Raw genomic sequence first — 21,911 nt, 5'->3', positions numbered from 1 at the left:
AGGTAGGAAGCACGTTCCCTCGATGCCCTTCTCTAGTGTAGTTTGTCAGGATTTCAGGACATGTCTAGTCCCAAAGCTGTACAGATAATTCAGTAACTCCTCAGGCTATGAGATTACCCTCTGGTGAAGTCATCCTGGCTTGAAGGTTGGGTTGGCACAGATCATTGTTAGTAGTTATTCGTCATTGGTCTTTTAGTGTATTACCTTTTTAGTGTAGATTTTGTACTTCAGGTCAACGCTGGCAGCCACATTGGCTGCTGTAATGAAATTGTGTGGATATATTTTCTACTCCAGGTTACTGACATAACTGCATAGGCTTTCTTTGGGTTAAGAGTGACAAGTTAATCTTAGCAACGTTAAAATTATTTTCTGCTTGCTATTAGAAAGATTATATATTAGAAGATATAAATGCCTCATTGGGAATGTTTTTGTTTATTCTTATTTTTCTTCCAATAAGTAAAATGCCATTAGTGAGACTGATTTTCTGATAGTAAACATTTTAATCTGTGCATGCATATATTCTCTCCAGAAAAAGAAAAACATCCATTCATGAGAGTCCAGGGATACATGAAAATAAAGCAAATGGGGAAAGACCCATTCACATTCCTCCAAAAGGTTATAGAATATTAATACTGAAAGGAGTATCAGCTAATATGTAGAGATAAAAATCAGTAGTGTTCCACCTATATTTCTTTCATTTAAAAGTAATGTTTATGAAAAATTTTATAAAGGTTATCAGCCATGAAGTAATGATTCAAAGTACTTAGACTTCTAGAAGTATTTAACTTGGGGTAAAAATGGCTTAGCAAGGGGTATTCCCTTGGTTCTTGAGAATACCGCTGTGCCCATAGAATGTGAACACACAGCTCTGAAAAGCTGATCACACCTGACATGTTGGTGGTTGTTTCTCTTAGAAATTCTTTCTGATATCTATGTCCTCTTTCCAGATCTGCTGCTCCCTGGAATCATGTTCCTGGCTCCTGGTAGTCCCCAACTTTACCTGTCTGTTCCAGGAACTTGCTTTATGGCAACTTGCTCTGGTGATTAGTTTGGACAACCAACCTCAGACAATATTCAACATCCTGTAATCATCATAGCGGTAAGTAAGTACTTTTTTCTTTCCTCATAGACTGCTTTATTTTTAAACCTTTTCTTCAGATGGGGTCTTTCTTGGATCAACAGAGGACGCTTGGAAGCATTCCTCCCACACACGGTGTTGGGTCATTCTTATCTTCATATCTTGTCTCAAATGTAGGGGAAATCTATAGAGGTCTAACCCTACCAGTGCTTCTTTTCATGTTTGATGCTTCCTTAAGAGGAGAATTAAGTGGAAAACAGGAATATCTATCACATAGTTAGAGACAAACTCTAAAGGGAAAATATTTCGGAGAGATATTAAATATGGGGTTAAATTCATCCTAGGTGTAAGAGACTGATACCTGATCTTTTCCCTAATCATACGGGTGGTGATGAGTGGAGGCAGAGACAGATAAGAAAGGAAATGAATGTCTTCGGAGGAAATCTGGGAGCAGCGTGGAGAAATAATTTGGGATGGGTTGGGGAAGTGGCAAACCTGGAGACTGGGAAACTTCATAAATTTTGCCTATCTCAAAATGATCCCTGAAATCAGCTCTGCATAAAATAGATATCAGAATAGGTTTTGAATTGCCCTTCTCATTACGTGCCTCTCTTGGCCAAAATATTAATAATTGGAAGTTGATGGGACATGAAAATTTCGGTGGAAATCCCTAAGACAAAAGTGTGTAAATGCCAATAATTACTCTACAATGTGTTCCAGGTACCCAGTGATTCTTATTTCTCTTCTCCCTCTCAGTGCTGACCTGCTTTTCCCCTAGTTTTTCTCACGTCATTAAATGGCACTTCTATTTATTCCAAGACTCAGGCTGAAAACTTTGTAGTCATTGTGATTCTTCTATTTCCTTCCAATTATAGGGTCAGCATAAAATGCAGATTTGTTTCCATAGCTGACAGGCCCTTCAGGATCTGGCTCCTGGTCAAGCCCTGACTTTGTCTCCTTCCATGCCCCCCTTGCTCACCACACTCCAAAGCCATGGACTTTCTGCTGTTCTTGGATCACACGTATGTGCTACACCTCAAGGCCTTTGCACATGCACTTCTCTGTCTGCGTTACTCTTTTCCTGGATATCTCTCTGGTTTACTTCAAGCAGGTCTCTGCCCACATAGCACATCACAGAGGCCTTCGTGGCTACTGTATCTTAATTAGTACTTCCCATTATGCTCTGTTTATTTTGCTTTTTTTTCATTATAGCATTTTTTTATTACCTGACATGGCATAATATTACATGACATGATGTTATGTATTTACAAAGGTATTGATGTATTGATCAATTGTGGCTCTCACACTAAAACATGTTATATTAATTTTTCATATTTGTTATTTGTTTCTCTTTTGTAATCTCAAGATTTGTTGAATGAATAAGTAAATAAACAAACAAGAGAGTGATATTCTTGGAAATTAGCCATAATCTAGAACTATGTACATTAAAATGACTTTATGGTTCAGGCAAGGGTAAACAGCAGGTGACTGCATAATTTTCTGGGTGCTAGGTGTGGAAGCCACTTACTGTTTAATGCTAGGTGCTGCCTGCTTTTCTTGGTCACCAAGGAAAGGTGTTACCATCTGGTGTGTCAGAGGTAAGAAACTGAATCCTGGTGCCTCCCTGGGGAAACCAGTCCCCATGTAGAAATAGATGACAATAAATCCAAGGAAGGTCTTTTGCAACTTCTTGAACCAGTTTTTTTATGAATTAGATTTCCAGGCAAATGTATGTATAAGGAAACTCATATCACAAACACTTAAAAATAACAAAAGTAAACCAAGCAGTGACAGTGACTACACATTTCTGAGGAACTTGGGGGAGGAAAGAGATAAGCTTCAAGCCAGACTTTCATGGTGACTAAGTAAGTATCCTATAACTTGATCTGACAACCCTCCTGAACTGTGGGGGTGGCCTAGGGGGACATGCTCCCAGTCTGGGCTACTTGGTACAATGGTATCAATACATTAACAATAGACAATATGGACAAATTATGTACTTGTATAAGGTAAAACTATGTTACCCTTATAAATAGAGAAGTTTCTCTTCTTTCTCAAGTAAAAGACAGACTTGAAATAGACCACTAAGTTTGATAAAATGAATCAACAAGTGTATGGTATGTAGCATTTGTGAGGCCATGACTGGTCAGACCCTTATTATAAAAGCATGGAAAATGTGAATTTCAAACTGGAGATGAATTTTGGAGACATGGAAGGGCTCAGCCACAACAGAGATGAAATAATAAAAAAATATAATCCAAGAGGAAGAAAATGGAAATTCGAGCCAGTAACTGTTTTCTTCTGTATAAAGGGGTCTTTTGCAGAAAACAAGACACTGCTGTTTTTTACTGCCTTGTTTTTGAAGTCCCCATGTCCATCTAGTTCTGTGAAACTCATACCCAACCTGCAGAGCAGTTCCTTGGCTGTGTGATGGTGGAACTTTGCTCCTTGGAATGTCCTTCATCTCCTTTTGTTATCTGTTATTTCTATTTCAAGGCGGGCACCTCCCCAACCCTTCTACCAAAACAAATGCTCTGTGTTCTTTTCTTCCACGGTGTCGTCACTTGTTTACACCATCACTGTGCCACATTGGCCCACAGTAGTGCTTTCAAGACCCGCTCTCCTGATAGCCTGTGACTTTTCATCAAGGTAGTATTGCCTTATTCATTCTGTCTTACTTTGGCACAGAAGAGAATTTTTTTTTTAGGAGATTTCACCTTCTCTACCACTATTTTCATGCTTCAGTTTTTTAGAAATTATTTGTATACTTATTTTTAAATTTTAGGTTCAAGGGATTCATGTGCAGGTTTGTTACATGGGGTGTATTGTATAATGCGGATGTTTGGGCTTCTACTGATCCCATCACCCAAGTAGTGAATATAGTACCTGATAGGTAGTTTTTCAACCCTTGCTGCCTTTCTCCATCCTCTTTTTGTAGTCTCCAGTGTCTATCATTTCCATTTTTGTGTCTATGGGTACTCAACATTTAGCTCCCACTTACAAATGAGAACATGTGGTATTTGGTTTTCTGTTCCTGCATGAATTCACTTAGAATGATGGCCTTCAGCTGCATCCATGTTGCTGCAAAGGACATAATTTTGTTCTTTTTATGGCTGTGTAGTAGTCCCTGGTGTGTATGTACCACATTTTTGTTCCAATCCATTATTGATGGGCACCTGGGTTGATTCCATGTCATTGCTATTATGAGCAGTGCTGTGATAAATATATCAGTGCTTGTGTCTTTTTGGTAGAATGTTTTATTCTCCTTTAGGTATATGCCCAATAATGGGATTGCTGAGTTGAAAGGTAGTTCTATTTTAAGTTCTTTGAGAAATCTCCAAACTGCTTTCCATAGGTCACTCTCCCAATTTTAAAGTAAACCATGTCTCCACCAATATTTTGTTTGTGTTTCTCCTGCTGCATTTGTCTTAGTCTGTGCTGCCTTAGAATTACCTGAATTTTTGTGGGACCCTCTTAAGGGCAGGAGCCAAGTTTGATCTTGTATTCTCAAACATACCTAGCACAGTATGTGTTCCTTAGTGAATGCTCAGAAACAATTTCTACATTGTACTGAAGGAGCTATTGATGTAGTTCAAAACTTTTTTTTTTTTTTACTTAGATGAGAGATTCCCTGACTGTGATGGTTATTAATAATTGGTTTAGATATCAGAATTTGATGTCTAATTATTTCTTGAAGATTATGTAATTAAAAATAGAATAAGGTGACATCTTTGAAAGGGGAAGAATGAAAGTCATGACGTTACAACTTAGCTTATTTTACATCCAGAATTTAGTAAATTTCCTCTACTTTCATATCTAATTTTCAAAATGATATTTGTACTTTACCTTAATCAATAATTTCAAGCATACTAATCTAAACATGCATGTGAAGTTCTATAGAGAATGGAAATTCAGAAATACCAAAGGCTATTACAACCATAATAAGCTTGGCCATAAGATACCATAGTACATTCAAAATCAAAATACTGTAAGACCCAAAAGACTGAATTGCTAATAGTAGAATTTCAGGCACAGAGGAGGAAAAGGGTGGATTTCATGATAAGAGTTGACCAGCCTTTGAAATCATACAACAAAGGATAAGCATCTTCTCATATGCTGGTCTGGAAGGAAGACAGCCAATTACTCCATCCTTTCCTTATATGACTGAAAGTAACTTTTTCAGAAAAAGGGACTCATGATTAAACTATAAAAATGCAGAGTGATCAATGGAGTTTTTTCTGCATGCTTGCTTGCTTCATTGTTTTACTCACAGTAGGTCACCCAGCCGACCTTATTACATGGTTGTGTGATGGACTTTGCTCCTCTATATAAACAAATTTAATATTTTACTCTTTCCTTCATCTAACTGTTAGATATAATTTTGTAGCAAGGCAACTTTTTCTCACTGGAAGAATATGAAATACAGGTTCTATGTGTTTGGGGCCAGTGGAGAATACCCTCCTATTCCTAATAAGATAAATAGTTCATTGAAGTTAAAGAAAAGTCGAAGAAAATCTCCCTTTGGGTATTCGTTTTGAAAATCTTACTGAAACAATGTGGTTACAATTTTTCACTTTATTTTGTAGAGCACATAAACATATCCCCCTCTTTTCCTCCAAGCCCTACTTGTCACGTACTCTTTAATATACTCCATGCATTGTTAGTGGTATCTAATAGGCAATATCTAATATTTCTGTTAGTGATATCTAAGGCAGTATCTAGTATTTCTGCAGGGGAGAAACAAACTTGACTTTTTTTGTTAGTCCTTTCAAGTGGAAGCCTAAGAAATTTTGTTATTTGGGAATTTAATCAACTCTAAAGCAGATATTCCTTGAGGCCTGTTTTATTTTAAGGCTAGTATTTTTGTTTTTTGCAGATAGTGTGTTCTAAATTAGTTAGCTGGCAGAGAAGATATTATAAAAATGGACTCATTTTGGAGTTGCAGTGTGAACTCCTCATTCTAAAGATTGCCCTGTTTATTAATCAATCCAAGTTCCATATTTTTACTATGAAAAGGATTGTGTTTCTTCAGAATTATGCCAACTTGTAACATCAATGCATTTCTATGAGGCACATGCCATAAAATGAAACTTCTCTAGAGAGAGCATAAGTGTGCTGATGCTGGATTGTTCTATATCTTCCAGGAAAGCTCAGGAAGTATATGCTTCTCTGAAGGTCATATGCCTCATTGCTCTTGGAGGATAGTTTTACTTCAAGCTCATGTTCTTCTCTTTTACTAAAGTTACATTTATTGGTCTTAGAGATTATCTGTCAAGAGGATGGGAAGGAAAGTTAAAATGCAAGCTCCAAGAGGGTTTTGTTCATTATTGTTTTCCACATGTCTAGCATAGCTTGAGGCATAAATAGGAATTTAATAAATGCTTATTGAATGAATAAAACCAGTGGTTTCTATGTTCATAATCTCTATACAGGAGATTCTTCATGTTTATAATCTCATTCTTAAATACTTCACAAAATCACAAGGATTAAGAATAAGAGTTTTGGCATTAAACAGGCCTGGATTAACTGTTGACTTTGGTTAAGTTACTAATATTCCTTTAAACCTCAATCTCTTCATCTGAAAAGGTGAAAAATTGGGTTGTGTATGTGAAGTGCTCTGATGTATTTGGTGCATAATAAACTCATGATAGATGGGCTTTATTATGAGTAGTAGATTTTATAGGACATTTATTTGTACTTATATGAAAATCTACTTCAGCTAAATAAAAAGTTTCTAAATAAGGTGAGAGTTTTTCCTTTTCTTCTTACTTATTCTGTTATCTAAAAGTGGGCAGTTCTCACCTGAATACTTCTCTGTGTATGTCTGGATAACTAAGTAAGGGTCTTGTCTGAGGATTATATAAGCAGAAGTGAAATTTGAGACATATTGCCTTATAGCAGAAGTGAAATTTGAGAAATATTGTCTTGGTTAAAGTCAAAGGCAAAATGTTAAAGTGTGGTTTCCAGTTGCTCAGCCAGCTCCCAGATTGAGTGCTAGATTAAACCCTTAAATAAGTGTGAGGAAATACTACTAAAAGCTAAAAGCAAACATTAAAAACACTCTCTTGCCAAAATCTCCACTAGTCTTTAAAAATATAGGACACCTTCAACATCACTGGTTCTAGCAATGTCTGCAGCTGGGGAGATGAGAGTATGATTTGGGGAAATGGCACATCAAAACACAGGATGCCTGGCCAGCACGAAACAGCAACCGCAGTGGAGATATCTTCAGCCTCCCCAGTAGCACTGTCAGCGTGGCCACTCCTATTTGTGTATCACCAATGGCATTGATGTCCCAAGTATTATCATGACAGTGATATAGTGCAACAAAAGAAAGAAACGTGGGTTGCCAGCAACATGTTAACCAAGAACACTAGTTCAGATGTACTAATATTAGGAACTTGTTAGAAATGGCACCTAACAAGTTTCTAGATATATTTGTGAAAACTCTGAGGAAAAATTCAAGTTCCTGCATGATCGCAAGTAAATTCAGATAAAATAGAGTTTTGAGATTGTTAGTGTGCCCTTAGTTTTTGCTGGTAGACTGTGAAGTATGGTCCACTTTGAGAGGAAATAAATCAATGTAAATCACCTTCAGATGACCTTGACTTGATAAATACTCAGTGTTGTATAATTTCTATGTTTCCAAAGAAAGTGCATGATTATCATCCCTGAACAAAAATTGCTTTGGAAGGAAACAAGATTAATATTTCAGTGTTTTTAAAAAATAAATTTCTCATTTTGTTCTGTGGAATCAATTGTAAGTTTCCTACTGAGATTTATTCTATAAAAATCTAATTGTCATGATTCCTAGTTTTAGAGGGAGAAAAGGAATTATGAGTCACCTACAATTAGTGTTGCTCTGTATTCTCTTTGGGATCATCTTTCTTAGATGATACTCATGAAGTAGGGGTAAATTAAAATATGTTGCTTCTGCAGGAAGTGAAAAAAGTATGAAATTATGCTGCATATTCCAAGGATGAGGAGATTAGTTTATAAATTAGTAGTTTAGGGGTTTGGAGGCAAACAATGAAACTGACTATGGTTAGTAGATAGAAAGTTTGTTTTCTCAAGATATAGTGTAGGTCACAGAATTGATAGAAAAATCTTGATACTACTCCTATGATCTTCTTGATAGAACATTATCTTGTATCAGTTAACTATTGCTCTGTAAAAGCCATCTAAAACTTAATGATTTAAAAAATAGGCGTTTTGTAATTGATCATGAGATTATAAGTCAGATGGATGACTTTCTGATCTGCTCCAGGTCTGGCTGATCTTAGCTAGGCTCACTCATGCATTTTTTTGTCAGCTGGGACATCTGACATTAGCTAACTGGCTAATGTCTGTAGTGATGGCAATAACTCAGCCATCTGTCTTTCCAGTGAGCTAACCTAAGGTTTTCCTTATAGTAGCTATATACATATATAGTTCTTATGGTAGGTATATACATCTATATGTATGTAGCTACTGTAAGACTAGTGTGTACACACACACTAACACACATACACACGTATATAAAGTCTTGAGGCCTATGTTCAAGATTGGCATGTCATCACTTCTGCCAGTTTGCCAAATCAAGTCAATAGAGAAAATAAAGTCTGCCTCTTGTTGGAAGAGGCTCAAAGCCGCATTTAGAAGTGAGTGGATGAAGGTGATGGTGCCAGGGAAAGAATTGGGAACATTCTATTAAAGCCCACATTTAGCTCCCTAATTCCAGGATCCCCAGAAGCTTCCATCAGTCATGACATCAAACTTGAATTCCAGAGTCGAATGATCTTAATCATGTTCAGATATGGTTCCTTAGATGTAGCTCCTTTTGATTCAGAGATGTATAAATTAAAAAGCAAGTTAGCTCTCCCCCACAGCCAACATACAATTGTGAGACAGGGACAAGATAACTGCAAACAACACTTCCATCAAAAATAGGAAGCATGGGAGTCACCAGTTTATAGCAGCGGTGAAATCCAGCTGGGAACTTCGCAGGTCCTCCTGTATCAGGAGCTGAGAATGGTCCTTAATTGGGCCTGGGTTCGTTTCCCTGGGACCATCTTCTCAGCCCACTTATCTCTACTGCTTCTTAGAAGTGGTTGGTTGCAGTCTAGTGGTTTTTCTTACTCTTTACCCTGTCATCCTTCCTTGTCCATCACCTCCTTGGCTGCTTCTGAAGAAACAGCTCATTTTTGCCAGCCAATATGATTTTTGAAACTGATTCTTTCTCATACAAAGTTGAAGGCCAAAACCCTTTTGCGGTTTGAACAGTTTCAGTTCCTTTTAGTCCAAGCTGGTGGTATTTTCACATGTGTGCTTCCTAAAACAATCTTCCTATGAATTGAATAAAAATCCATTCCTTCTAACAAAAAATAAGCATGGCTCTTTTGAGTTATTGCTATTTTGGGATGACTTCTGTGGAACCACAGTCTCAAGATTCCTAATATCCTTTTGCCTAAATTAGAAAACTGATCAGGTACTACCTTAATTCTTTTTGAGGTTTTAACTCTTGGTTTAGTCTTTGTCCTCAGACCGGAGACACTGGTAATGAGAAGTTCTATTTTCCAACTTACCAAGTTATGGCTCATTATATTCTCTTCAAGTTCTGCTTTCAAATTTGTCAATTATTTCTTTATATTATCTTTGTCCACCTCCATGTAATATCACATACAGCTAGAACACTTTTAACATTATTTTCCTGGAGACTTTAGTCAAATCTGAAAGTTCACTAGATACGCTTTTTGTCTTTCAAGGAAGGCAGGCAACTGTTCTGTCACGTGTTTCACTACCCTATAATATAGGCCACGGTATTTTCACCCTCTAATATTATTTTCTCACCATTTTTCTGACGTTTGCTGACAGTTTGCTCTCTATTTTCCAGCTGCTGCTTCTTATGCAATCCCCAAACCAATGGTGTCTTATGTGTTCTTAAGGTAGCATCCCCTTTCAGGCATCAATTTCTGCATTCTTTAGATATTGCTGCATGATAAATCACTCCAAAAATAGTACAAAAAGCCCTGGAATTTTATTATTGGTCACAAGCCTATGGGTCTGCTTGGCAGTTTTGATCTTGGCTGGCCTTGTGCACAAGTGTATCATTCAGTGGAACGGCTGAGTGAAATAGGATGTCTGGAGGTTGGCTGCTTTTAGTTGATGAGCGTGGCTTATTATCCAGCAGATTAGTCTGGAATTATTCTCATGATGTGGGACAGAGTTTCAGGAGAGAGAAAGTAGAAATGTGAAAGGCTTTCGGATGTCCAGGCTTGGAAGTGGCACGCAGCCACTTTGGTCCATTCCAAGGGCCACATTGAATCATAGGGCCAAACTAGATTCGGGGGGGAAATAGATTTTACTGCTTGATGAAAGAAACTTAAAAGTCACACTGTGGAGGCATGAATAAAGGAAAGGGTGAAGAATTAAGGCCATTTTTGATATTAATTCTGGCTTTGGGGTTCTATGGAGTCAATTCTATTAAGTTGTTGGCTGATTCCTGGCTCTTCCTATCTTCTCTTGGAGGGAGTACAGTAATGCTCAATGCACACATTGGAGTATGGCAGCATATGGGTTCATTGCCTGCTACTGACAGTAGTGGATAACTCCTAAAATACAATTTATCTCCATTGTTATAGCTAATAGTTCAGATACTTGGGATTGGAGGACATCCTTGAAGTGCTTTGCCAACCCTACAACTTACTCCAAAAAATTACCTGCCCAGCAAATTTAATGCAAGATATGGTCAGGCATAACCCCTTCAGGGGTTTTAGGGAGAATGTGGGCCAGCTTTCATAGGATTACTGTTTTAGTGGTACAGTACTACTCCCTTAACTGTGGTTTCACTTTCTGTGATTTCACCCACCCATGGTCAGCTGCTATCTGAAAATAGGTATGGTACAATAAGATAATCGAGAGAGGGAACAGCTACATTTGTGTAACATTTATTACAATATATTATTACACTTATTCTAGTTTATTATTTGTTATTATTAATCTCTTACTATGCCTAATTTTAAATTAAACTTTATCACAGGCATGCATGGATGTAGGAAAAAGGATAGAATATATAGGGTTTTGACGGACTATGTTAACTTCTCTTCCTGGGTCCATGAGGGGTGTGATTTCAAAGGCAAGAACTTCCCAGTGCCATGCCTCCATCCACCTCCCCATCCGGGAACCTAGAGTTCTTTGTCTAACTTTCCCGAGCACGGTCTAGGTAAAATTTCAGACCTTTGTTTCAAAAGCCCACCAAAAGCCCAGGAAGGAGGGGCTCTGTTGTTTGCCCAAGCAGCCAATCTGGGATTAGAGTCAAAGATCAATCACTCCACAGAAAGTTTGAAAGAATTCCTCTCATTAGACAAGAACATGAATAGGGTGGGAATAACTTCAAAGCTAAAACTCCACTGCCCCTTCCTTACCTGAGGGACTCATTCTTTGGATCCCCTCTGAGGGCAACGTGGGAGCTGTCTTTCCCTCTCTACCTGTGTGAATTTCCCTCCCTGGGATCCCCTCCCACAACAGCATGGGAGCTCTCTCTACTCTCTCTCTCTGCCCAATAAATCGCTCCCTGCAAAACTCTTTGGGTCAGTGATATTTACAGGAACAGTAAGCCCACTGCATCTCCAGGGCCTCTTCCCCGATTCCTGGGGCAGGGGAGCCAAGAATCTGAGCCACCTGGTGATAGTTTGCACTATCTGTGGTTTTAGGTATCCACTGGGGGTCTTATGAAGCATTCCCATGGATAAGAGGTACGACTGCTGTATTGTATTTTGGCATGTTAGCTTAAGATTTCTTTCCCTCATTGTTACTACTCGCCTTTCTTATTCCTTTCTCCTTGGCTTTCTGTATGAGCTGCCTTCAGGGTGAGGAATTATTCTGAGTAGGAAAAGAGTAAAATTGCTAGCATTTGAACTTCTAGGAACACATTTGTATATCATCAAAATCCATGATTCTGGCATAAACAAGAGGTTAGTCTGAATAGTTAGGCAGATTGTTCTGCCTTTGGGAATAAATATACATCAGTTGACCTAGGGTAGGAGTGAAAAGAAAGAAGAGAAGAATAAAATTGGTTGTGGTGAGTCCCTGAAAAAGGAATATGCACCTGGCTTGTCTTTGGGGTTGAAGCCCTTTGTGTTAGGTGACAATTGAAATGTAAAACAAGTTTGGGGTTCTTCAAGGAGAGGTATCTATACATTCCTCCCCAGGATAAAATCAGGAGAAATTACAGGTCTCTCTGAGAAACCCTAGGTATAGCATGGAGCCAGAGTAGGAGTATGGCACTAGTTTACAGAGACATGTAATCTGATGAGTCGTATATCTCACTGTAGGGTAAAAAAGGCAGCTGGGAGTGTCCGAGGTTCCCTAATGATAGCTTAAAGAGTTAGCTGACTTGCTGTGTTGGTCATGCTGATCAAAGAATACATGGACTGGGAGAATAGAGGACTTGAAAGGGTACCAGATGGCCATAGCACGTTGCATTATGTGTCAGCTGAGATCCTGTGATCTGAGCAGAACTGTGGTACTCTCCCTTGTGAAATTAAGAAAGCAGCCCCTCTCTCTGAGCTATCTCTAGGAGAATCCTGTTTACCTAAATGAGACTAAGTAAAATCCAGAAAAGACAGAGTTTACTTTGAACAGGGAAGATCAATGTTTTATCATCAGTAAAAATGGGTCTTGAGAGTTAAGTACACTTATAGAAATACTTTAGTTCATTGATTCCAAGACACACATTTTTTTCACATCTTAACATCTCTGAAATTGAGATATAGCTCAAAAATCCATGGCATATCATAGTTTAGTTGGCAATGATTTCTCTTTCTTAATAGAATGCAAAGTAACACTGCATCTTACAAATGATGGTGTCTTAAATTCAGTGAAATACAGTATAATGGAATTTATATCTTTGCATACTTGGGATTTGTAAATCTCACTTTTTGCCAGTGAAAATGCTAGTAATTCAAGACCTGTAGCTCAGCTATTCTTGGCATCCCTATCTCTTATTTTATTCACAATGACATCTTTACTTATAGTCCCACAGGTCTAGGGAATGACAGCTTAAAGTTGTGGGGATATCTATGATGGGAGGAGCTGGTCACAGCTGCTTGGAGCTGAATGCCATTTGGGGCTAGGGCAGCAATGGCATAGGGGTCACAGGTCTAATTCTGATCTATTGCTAACATTTTTGCATGTTGTCAAAATTTATTGAGGGACCCTTTGAGATTCACCTGCACATGCAGTTCTTCCTCACATTGCTAATTGCCATGGAGCCTCCCTTTCAACACTATGAGGAATCCCAGGATGCTCAGACCCTTGAACAATCCCGTGAAAATCTGCCTGAAAGCCAGTATCCTGTGGGCTGTGGCAGTGGAATGAAATCTTCGTAGCTTTCCCCATGAACCATTGTTAAAGACAGGGCCCTCGAAGACTAAATAATCTGACTGTCTTTCTCATTCTCTAGAATTAATGGACTATTCTCTGGCATAGTCCACTGCTATAATGATTCCATTGTAAGGTAAATACACAATTCAATTTTTTTTCCCTGGCATTTACCCTACATGCAAATTTCTGAACTTTGGTACCTAGTATCATGATCTTAACATGGGCAATGCCCGATTAACAGTGGCTTGGATTCTCTTTTTAATTCCATCATTTTACTCTGGTAATATTCCTAGAAATAATCTTTCCCAATATCATCAGAAATAGGCTTTTCCAGAAATTATCTTTCTCCAGACATTCTGCATTCAAGGATGCAAAAGTATAGGTAATTCTCCACGATTCCATTTTCTCATACCCTCCGCATGAAATTTCCTTTAGAGATTAACCTCATAAATCCATTCAATATTGCAAATCTCAGCTTTCTGGTTCTGAACTTTATTCTCCTGGAGTGTCCATGGTGCTTTGTTCATATTTATCTCCACTACGTTATTCTCCTATTGAAGAAGTATTCCTATTCCCATGACTACCCAAGCTAAAACTACCCCATTCCTTGATGCTGTCTTCTAATAGTGCAACTTCTATGGTGAAATGTTCCTGGGTCTGTTCTATGCTGTGACTTCATTTGGACCTGGTCAGACACTGCTTGTATTTCAACGACCCAGTATACTGGTTCTCCCAAATATAACCCTTTTATCATACCCACATATCTGAAAGAGAATGCAGGTATATCCATTGCCAGAAAAATAAAATTATGCCATTAGGTAATGATAAATACACAGGAAGCCTGAGGATGATGCAAGACATTACTTTTCCCATCAAGGCATCTTTAAATCTAGAGACTATACCTCAGGTAGATACCTAAGCTCCCTTTTCTCGTGGGGGTGTGGCACCGGGTTCTTGAAGTTCTCAGGGTTTCTCTCAGTGACACTCTAGAAAGTTAATATAAGAGCCTTACCACAAAGAGCTGGAACAAGCTTTTTTTTTTCTTTGAGACAGAGTCTCACCCTGTGGCCCAGGTTGGAGTGCAATGGTGTGATCTCAGCTCACTGCAACATCTACCTCCCAGGTTCAAGTGATTCTCCTGCTTCAGCCTCCTGAGTAGCTGGGATTACAGGTACGCACCACCATGTCCAGCTAATTTTTGTATTTTTAGTAGAGATGGGGTTTAACCATGTTGGTTAGGCTGATCTTGAACTCCTGACCTCGTAATCCACCCTCCTTGGCCTCCCAAAGTGCTGGGATTACAGGTGTGAGCCACTGTGCTCGGCAAGAAGCTTTAAACCCTTCAGAGTTTCCAAAGTGAAGAATATATTAAAACAAAAACAAAAACAAAAAAAACAAGAAATATGTATTAGGAAAATGTTGATTTTCTCATCACACAACTCCATGGACTCTTAGGCTAGCAGTCTCTGTATCTTTACTATGTTTTACCAAAGAACTTCCCAAACTTCTTCAACATGACAAGAAGAATGTGTTCAAAAGAGGGTGATGAGAAAAGAAAATTATATTCTAGAAAAATTAGTTTCATTTTCTTTATAATTATAGTACTACCCCATCCATTTCTCCTCTTCCTCAGAAAAAAAAGTTTCCAAGTCTTATAAATTACCTTTCTTTGTAACGTGTACTTTTTCTTCATTGATGTCTCCAAAGTAAATATGTTTGATAAGGTCATTGGGATTATATTATAAATTATCCAGGATATAGGAAATTAGTTATGGCATTTTCTTGTTACAAGGGTACAAACAAATTTAGTGAGTTTGAAAATAATGGTGTTTCTCCACATAGTTGAATTTTGCATAAATGTATTTCATTTTGGACCTCATAAAAGAGACTTAGCTACTGTGAAACCCGAAGTACCTTGTTCTTATAAAACTGTTTCACCTATAAAGTGTGGTCTTGTAGCACAGACTTCAAGGATGATAGTATAGTAAAATTTCTTTCTTATTAGTTTTTTAAGACAGTTTTGCTCCGTCACCCAGGCTGGAGTGCAGTGGTGTGAACTTGGCTCACTGCAACCTCTGCCTCCTGGATTCAAGTGATTCTTGTGCCTCAGCCTCCTGAGTATTTGGGACTACAAGCATGCACCACCATGCCTAGCTTAATTTTATACTTTTGCTAGCGATGGGGTTTCACCATGTTGACCAGGCTGGTCTCAAACTCCTGACCTCAAGTGATCTGCCTGCCTCAGTCTCCCAAAGTGTTGGAATTACAGGCATGAACCACTGCTCCCAGCCATATTACAGTAAAATTTAGAGGCTACATTAGTTGAAAGTAAACAAGATTTGTCTCAAATAAACCAGAAGAAAAAATTCTGGGATGCATATTGCTGGTGAGAGGGGATTGCTATAGTATTTCTACCAAATTTGACAATGTACATTTAAATCCTTAAATGTAGCCATACCTCTTAACACAATAATTCTTATCTTATGAGAATTTATCCTAAGGAAACCACTAGAAGTACACACACAGTTTTATGTCTAAGGATGTTCTGCACTGTATTATTTATAGCAGTTAAAATCTAGAAACAACATACATGTTTGACAAGAGGTGTGGTAGATGGCAAATGGTCACAAATTCTTTGCGGTATCTCCATAAAGAAGTGGAATCCACTTCCTTACCCCTTGAATCTCAAATGACCTTGTGACTTGGTTTGACCAATAGAATGAGGTAAGAATAACATGTAAATTCCAATCACAGGCTTGAAGAGAACTTGCAGCTTCTGCTCTGTCTCTCAGAACCCTGCTACCACATGAACAAGCCTGAGCTAGCCTCCTTGAGGGTGAGAGACTCCAGGGCGAGTGAGGCCCAGACATTTGAGCTGGCTCAGAAGAGCTCTGGCATGGGAATAAGCCCAGCTAACACTGCATGGAGTTATTGAGACATATCAGCTGTGCTCAGCCCAAATTGCTGATCCACAGAATTGTGAATAAATAAATAATTATAATTTTAAAGCTACTAAGTCTTAAGGTAGGTTGTTGTGCAGCAAAGACTAACTGATAGGCAGAATAATATTTTGATTCAGTGTTTCCCACATTATGTTGTATAGTCACTAGCAGCTTGTAAGATATTAATAGAAATCTTAAAATAGTTTATATAATAGTAATAGAATAGATATGCATTATCTAATGTAGAGATATAATGTATAAATAGATTATATAATAATAATAAAAATCATGAAAAATCATTGTTAGTCAAAGGTAAGCATGGGAAAACTTTAAATTGACTACCGATATAGGGGTTAAGAAGAAATTATTTAGGCTACAGTGAGGATAAAGGAAAACTTGGTAGGGTTTTCCTTTCATTGAAAAGCAGCCCAAAATCATTTTCTTTTCTAATAAAGAGTAGCCAGTAAAATCAAGCTGCAGACATAGACATGCAATTTTGAAGCTCATGTGGGTGAATGCCAGCAGTTGTGCCAATAGGAAAAAGCTCTCTGGGACTAGGCATGTTCAAAATGGCAGCTCCATTTTCCCTTCTCTTTGCTGACCACGTGTACAGTAAGGAACAAACAACATGGTGCTGACAAGTGGAAAGCCTATTTGCATAATTAGATTAGGGTGGGGTTTCCTACCTTTCCCGCATGCTATGTAAATGTCACACCTGGTCCGACCAATCTGTGGGCCATATGTAACTCAAACACCGCCTCCTCAAGCCTGTCTATAAAATCCAGTGCACTCAGCTGCAGGCTGGAATTCCCAATCCATTGCCTCTCTCTCTCTCTCACAAGAGAGAGAGCCATTTTCCTTTCTCTTTCTTTTGACTGTTAAACCTCTGCTCCTAAACTCACTCCCTGTGTGGGTTCATGTCCTTAATTTTCTTGGCCCAAGATGATGAACCTCGGGTATTTACCCCAGATTAGGATGCTGCTTCACTACTCTCTTTCAGTTTGGTCATGTACATTAACATATTAAAACTCTGAGAAAGTCTTCCTAAAACATTTATTAACAGTGTTTGTCAGATTTATTTTTAAGACTGCTCTCTTTCCTTGTGTAACATTCTCTAACATCACACCAGATGGTACTGTTCCAGGGAGCACTGTATGGGAGAAGCAGTTTTTATAAATGATTATTATTTACATAATAAAATACTTGGAACTATTAACAATATTATTTTGCAGAGTTTTTAATAAAGGTAAATATTCTTATAGTATATATAATGACTAAATTTTGTAAAATATATTTTTTACTCTATATTATATGTATTCTATTCACTGAAGACAGTTTACAAATATATTTTGATAGCAATATATGCTAGATAGTAGAGTTATGATAATTTTAATTTTAATAATCCATAATTTCATAATTTTATTAATTGGTATGTTCTTCTATAAATTGTAAAAGATGAGTTTTTAAAAAGTACAATGCCAGGGCCTTATGACAATTTCCCAGCCACTACTGATCCCTTCATCTCTTTACATCATAGGCCAGAAACAAAGGTGTGTACATCCTCTGCAATGTATATACCCTCAGCATTTTATGAACTATTCATTTTAAAGAGGCTCACATGCCAACAACACTTCTTATTTTCTTCTTCTTCTTTTTTAATATTGTTAAAGTAGATAGTAATGCTGGCTAAGTGATCGGCCAAACATTGTGTGTGGGAATTTTGAAGAAATTGCAAATCAGACCCTCTAGAAAATATACCGGGTATCGAAATATTTTTACATAATTTGCTGTATAATATTTAGTAATTGCAATCTCAGAATACTAAGCCTATTGCACCTCTAATAGGATTTACTTTCTTTCAGCTCAGTTAATTACTTTGTTTTGTAGTTTGTTTAATCCCTGATTAATAAATTTCAGAACACTAGATAAGCCATTCTAAAATAATGTCTGATTAACTATGCTTGTAAAATATCAGGGTGAGGGACTCCATGCACCTTCAAATCTGTGTTTCACAATGCTCACCCTTTTATTATTGTCTTCTCACATACTATATATTCAATAAGCTATTACTGAACAAAGTGTAATGTCTAAACTAGTACTCTACACTATAAAATAGTATTACATATTATGCTATAATGCTGAAATTTTATGCCCCCATAAAATTGTTTTAGGAAATAATTTTTGGGTCCAAGCTTCAAGCCCTTTTTCTTCAAGCACATCTCATTTTAAAAGCAGTTTAGTTGGCATTTATTTTTCTTAAAGATCAAACACCATGAAACATGATAGAATATTGATCACCTCCATTTACTATTTTCAGAATCCATTATCTCTGTTGTGACAGAGAACTGTTAACACTGCATGGTTTGGTAGCTCACCAAGGTTCATAGAAAGATTTTAGCAGAGGCTCATGCAATGCGCAGAATGGCATTCATGGCGCTTACAGGGAACTCCTTAGAGTCCTCTCTGAGACCCAGTTCTAGCTCAGATAGTTCATGACTTTTGTCAAAATTTTGATTCATTCCTAAATTCAAACAATATTGATGACTATATAAGTTTTATTCAACCTTTATTCTGCATACATGTCTATTGGATTTTACATTCATGGTCCAATTAAAAAATATTTGGCGAGGAAGCAAAACCATTCCTAAAACTGTTAAGAGGAAGTAAAAATAACAAATAAAATAGTAAAACAATAAATCACACAGATCATATATTGGTATAAATTAATACAAATTTTGTCCCAAACAGGACATCAAAAGATGGCATAGAACAAGGAAAAGTGGTTACTCTCTTTATTAGAAAAATTCTAAAGGATATCTTATCTTTTTCTAGATGCCTACTCAACAAATAATATAAATTTAGACCAGAAAATACTTCTATGTATACTATTGAAGAAAAATCAAGAATGTACATTATAATGTTACTCGTTTCTTAGAAATTGAAGAGATGTTGAACTTTATTAAAATTAAAACTTTTGTGATTCAAAGGAGTCTATTAACAAGGTAAAAAGAGAACTTACAAATTGGAGAAAATATTTGCAGATCATATATCTATAAGGTACTGGTATGTGGAATATATAAAGAATTTGACAACTCAATTATAAAAGGACAAACAACCCATTTAAAGAATGGGCAAAGTATCTGAATGGACATTTCTCCAAAAAGAAATACAAATTGCAGATCATTGGTGTGGGAAGTGGGCAAGATGGCCAAAAGGAAGCTTCTCTGGAGTGCAGCTACCACTGAGTGAGACAGAACCAGAGTAATATCTACATGTTTGAGGGAGGTACCAGTTTTGTTTTAAAGGGATTGGTTGAACAGTGGGATTAACCCCCTAAAAAGGCAGCAAAAGCAGCCCAAAGGTGTCCAGCTGAGGCAAGGTGGGGCACTGCCTCACCTGGAAAGTGTATCAGGCATGGAGGATCGGGCGGGAGCATCACCTCCTCAGTTCTCTGAGTGAGATACAGCAATTCACTCTGAGACTTTAGCAGCACAGAGGCCAGGAAAACGCTGCCTTGTTGAGAACCACCCAGAGTCGCAGACCCAGGCAACAGCCCAGGCTGGCAGCCCCAGCCAGACCAGTGCCTTGTTAGTGCAGACCCGGGCAGAGATTTGGACTAATACTGAGAAAGCTTGCGAAAAGGAACTGCCCATCCCACAGAAGGGAGAGTTGAAAGTGGGGAGGGGGATACAACGAGACAGGCCCCTCCCCTACAAGATCTAGCAACTGGAGTCCCTCTCCTGGGAGAGCTTTGCAGTTAACACATCCTCCACCCAGGAACAGAGGGCTCAGCAGAGGGAAAGAGCCCACCATTGGGAAGGCAGGACTAACTCCACGAGTACGGAAATCAGGCGAAGAATAAACAGCAACCTGGCTGAGACTGAGGCAGCCCAGCAGTGTCTCCAAAGGCAGACAATGGACAGACTGTCTCAAGTGGCACACTGACACCTGCATTTTTTTAAAAAATGCCTCATACAGGAGAAATAACCCCAATTTTAACAGAAAGGATGTCCACTCAGAGAAGATGGGACTAAACCAATGCAAAAAGGACGAAAACATCAAAGTCCAGAATGCCTCTCCTCCTCAGAGACATCACAACGACTCACCAGCATGGCAACAAAACAGGTCAGAAAATGATTTTGATGAGTTGACAGAAGCAGGCTTCAGAAGATGGGTAATAACAAACTTCTCTGAGCTAAAAGAACATGTTTTAACCCAATGCAAAGAAACTAAGAACCTTGAAAAAAGATTAGATGAAATGCTAACTAGAATAATCAGCCTAGAGAAGAACATAAACAACTTAATGGAACTGAACAACACTGCACGAGAACTTTGCGACGCATACACAAGTTTCAATAGCTGAATCAATCAAGCAGAAGAAAGGATATCAGAGATCGAAGATCAACTCAACGAAATAAAAAGAGAAGGCAAGAAAAGAGAAAAAAGAGTAACAAGAAATAACAAAGCCTCCAAGAAATATGGATTATGTGAAAGTACCTAATCTAGGTTTGACTGGTGTACCCGAAGAGGATGGGGAAAATGAATCCAAGCTGGAAAACACTCTTAAAAATATTGTCCAAGAGGACTTCCCCAACATAGCAAAGCAGGCCAACATTCAAATACAGGAAATACAAAGAACACCACAGAGACACTCCTCAAGAAGAGCAACCCCAAGGCACATAATCAGCAGATTCACCAGGGTTGAAATGAAGGAAAAAATGCTAAGGGCAGCCACAGAGAAAGTTTGGGTCACCCACAAAAGAAAGCCCATCAGACTCACAGCGGATCTCTCAGCAGAAACCCTACAAGCCAGAGGAGAGTGGGGACCAATATTCAACATTCTTAAAGAAAAGACCTTTCAACCCTGAATCTCATATCTAGCCAAACTAAGCTTCATAAGTGAGGGAGAAATAAAATCCTTTACGGTCAAGCAATTACTGAGAGATTTTATTGCAACCAGACCTGCCCTACAAGAGCTCCTGAAGGAAGCACTAAACACAGAAAAAAAATCCAGTACCAGCCACTGCAAAAATGAACCAAATGGTAAAGACCAATGATGCAATGAGGAAACTGTGTCAACCAACAGGCAAAACAAACAACCAGTAACAAAATGGCAGGATCAAATCCACACATAACAATATTAACGTTAGATGTAAATGGCCTAAATGCCCCAATCAAAAGACACAGACAGGCAAACTGGGTAAAAAGTCAAAAGCCAATCTGTGTGCTGTATTCAGGAGACCCATCTCACATGCAAAGACACACATAGACTCAAAATAAAGGGATGGAAGAAGATCTGCTAAGCAAGGGGAGAGCAAAAAAAGCAGGGGTTGCAATTTTAGTCTCTGATAAAATCAACTTTAAACCAACAAATATCAGAAGAGACAAAGAAGGACACTACATAATGATGAAAGGATCAATACAACAAGAAGAGCTAACTATCCTAAATATATATGCACCCAATACAGGAGAGCCCAGATACATAAAGCAAGTTCTTAATGACCTACAAAGAGACTTAGGCTCCCACA

General features: G+C 38.1%; 1 long non-coding RNA gene across 1 annotated transcript in view; it reads left to right on the top strand.

Annotated features, from left to right (window-relative positions):
* Positions 1-529: 529 nt before the first annotated feature.
* Positions 530-21,911, top strand: part of LOC108312888 — a 313,138-nt gene continuing 291,756 nt past the window's right edge. Inside the window, exons 1-2 of the long non-coding RNA XR_001828830.1 lie at positions 530-615; positions 948-1,099. This is a non-coding gene — a long non-coding RNA (uncharacterized LOC108312888). The remainder of the gene's footprint in view (positions 616-947; positions 1,100-21,911) is intronic.

This window comes from Cebus imitator, unplaced genomic scaffold (assembly GCF_001604975.1).
Source record: "Cebus imitator isolate Cc_AM_T3 unplaced genomic scaffold, Cebus_imitator-1.0 Scaffold130, whole genome shotgun sequence".
NCBI classification, from domain to species: Eukaryota; Metazoa; Chordata; class Mammalia; order Primates; family Cebidae; genus Cebus; species Cebus imitator.
The sequence above is the reverse complement of the archived record's forward strand: the minus strand, read 5'-3'. Positions and strand labels throughout refer to the sequence as shown.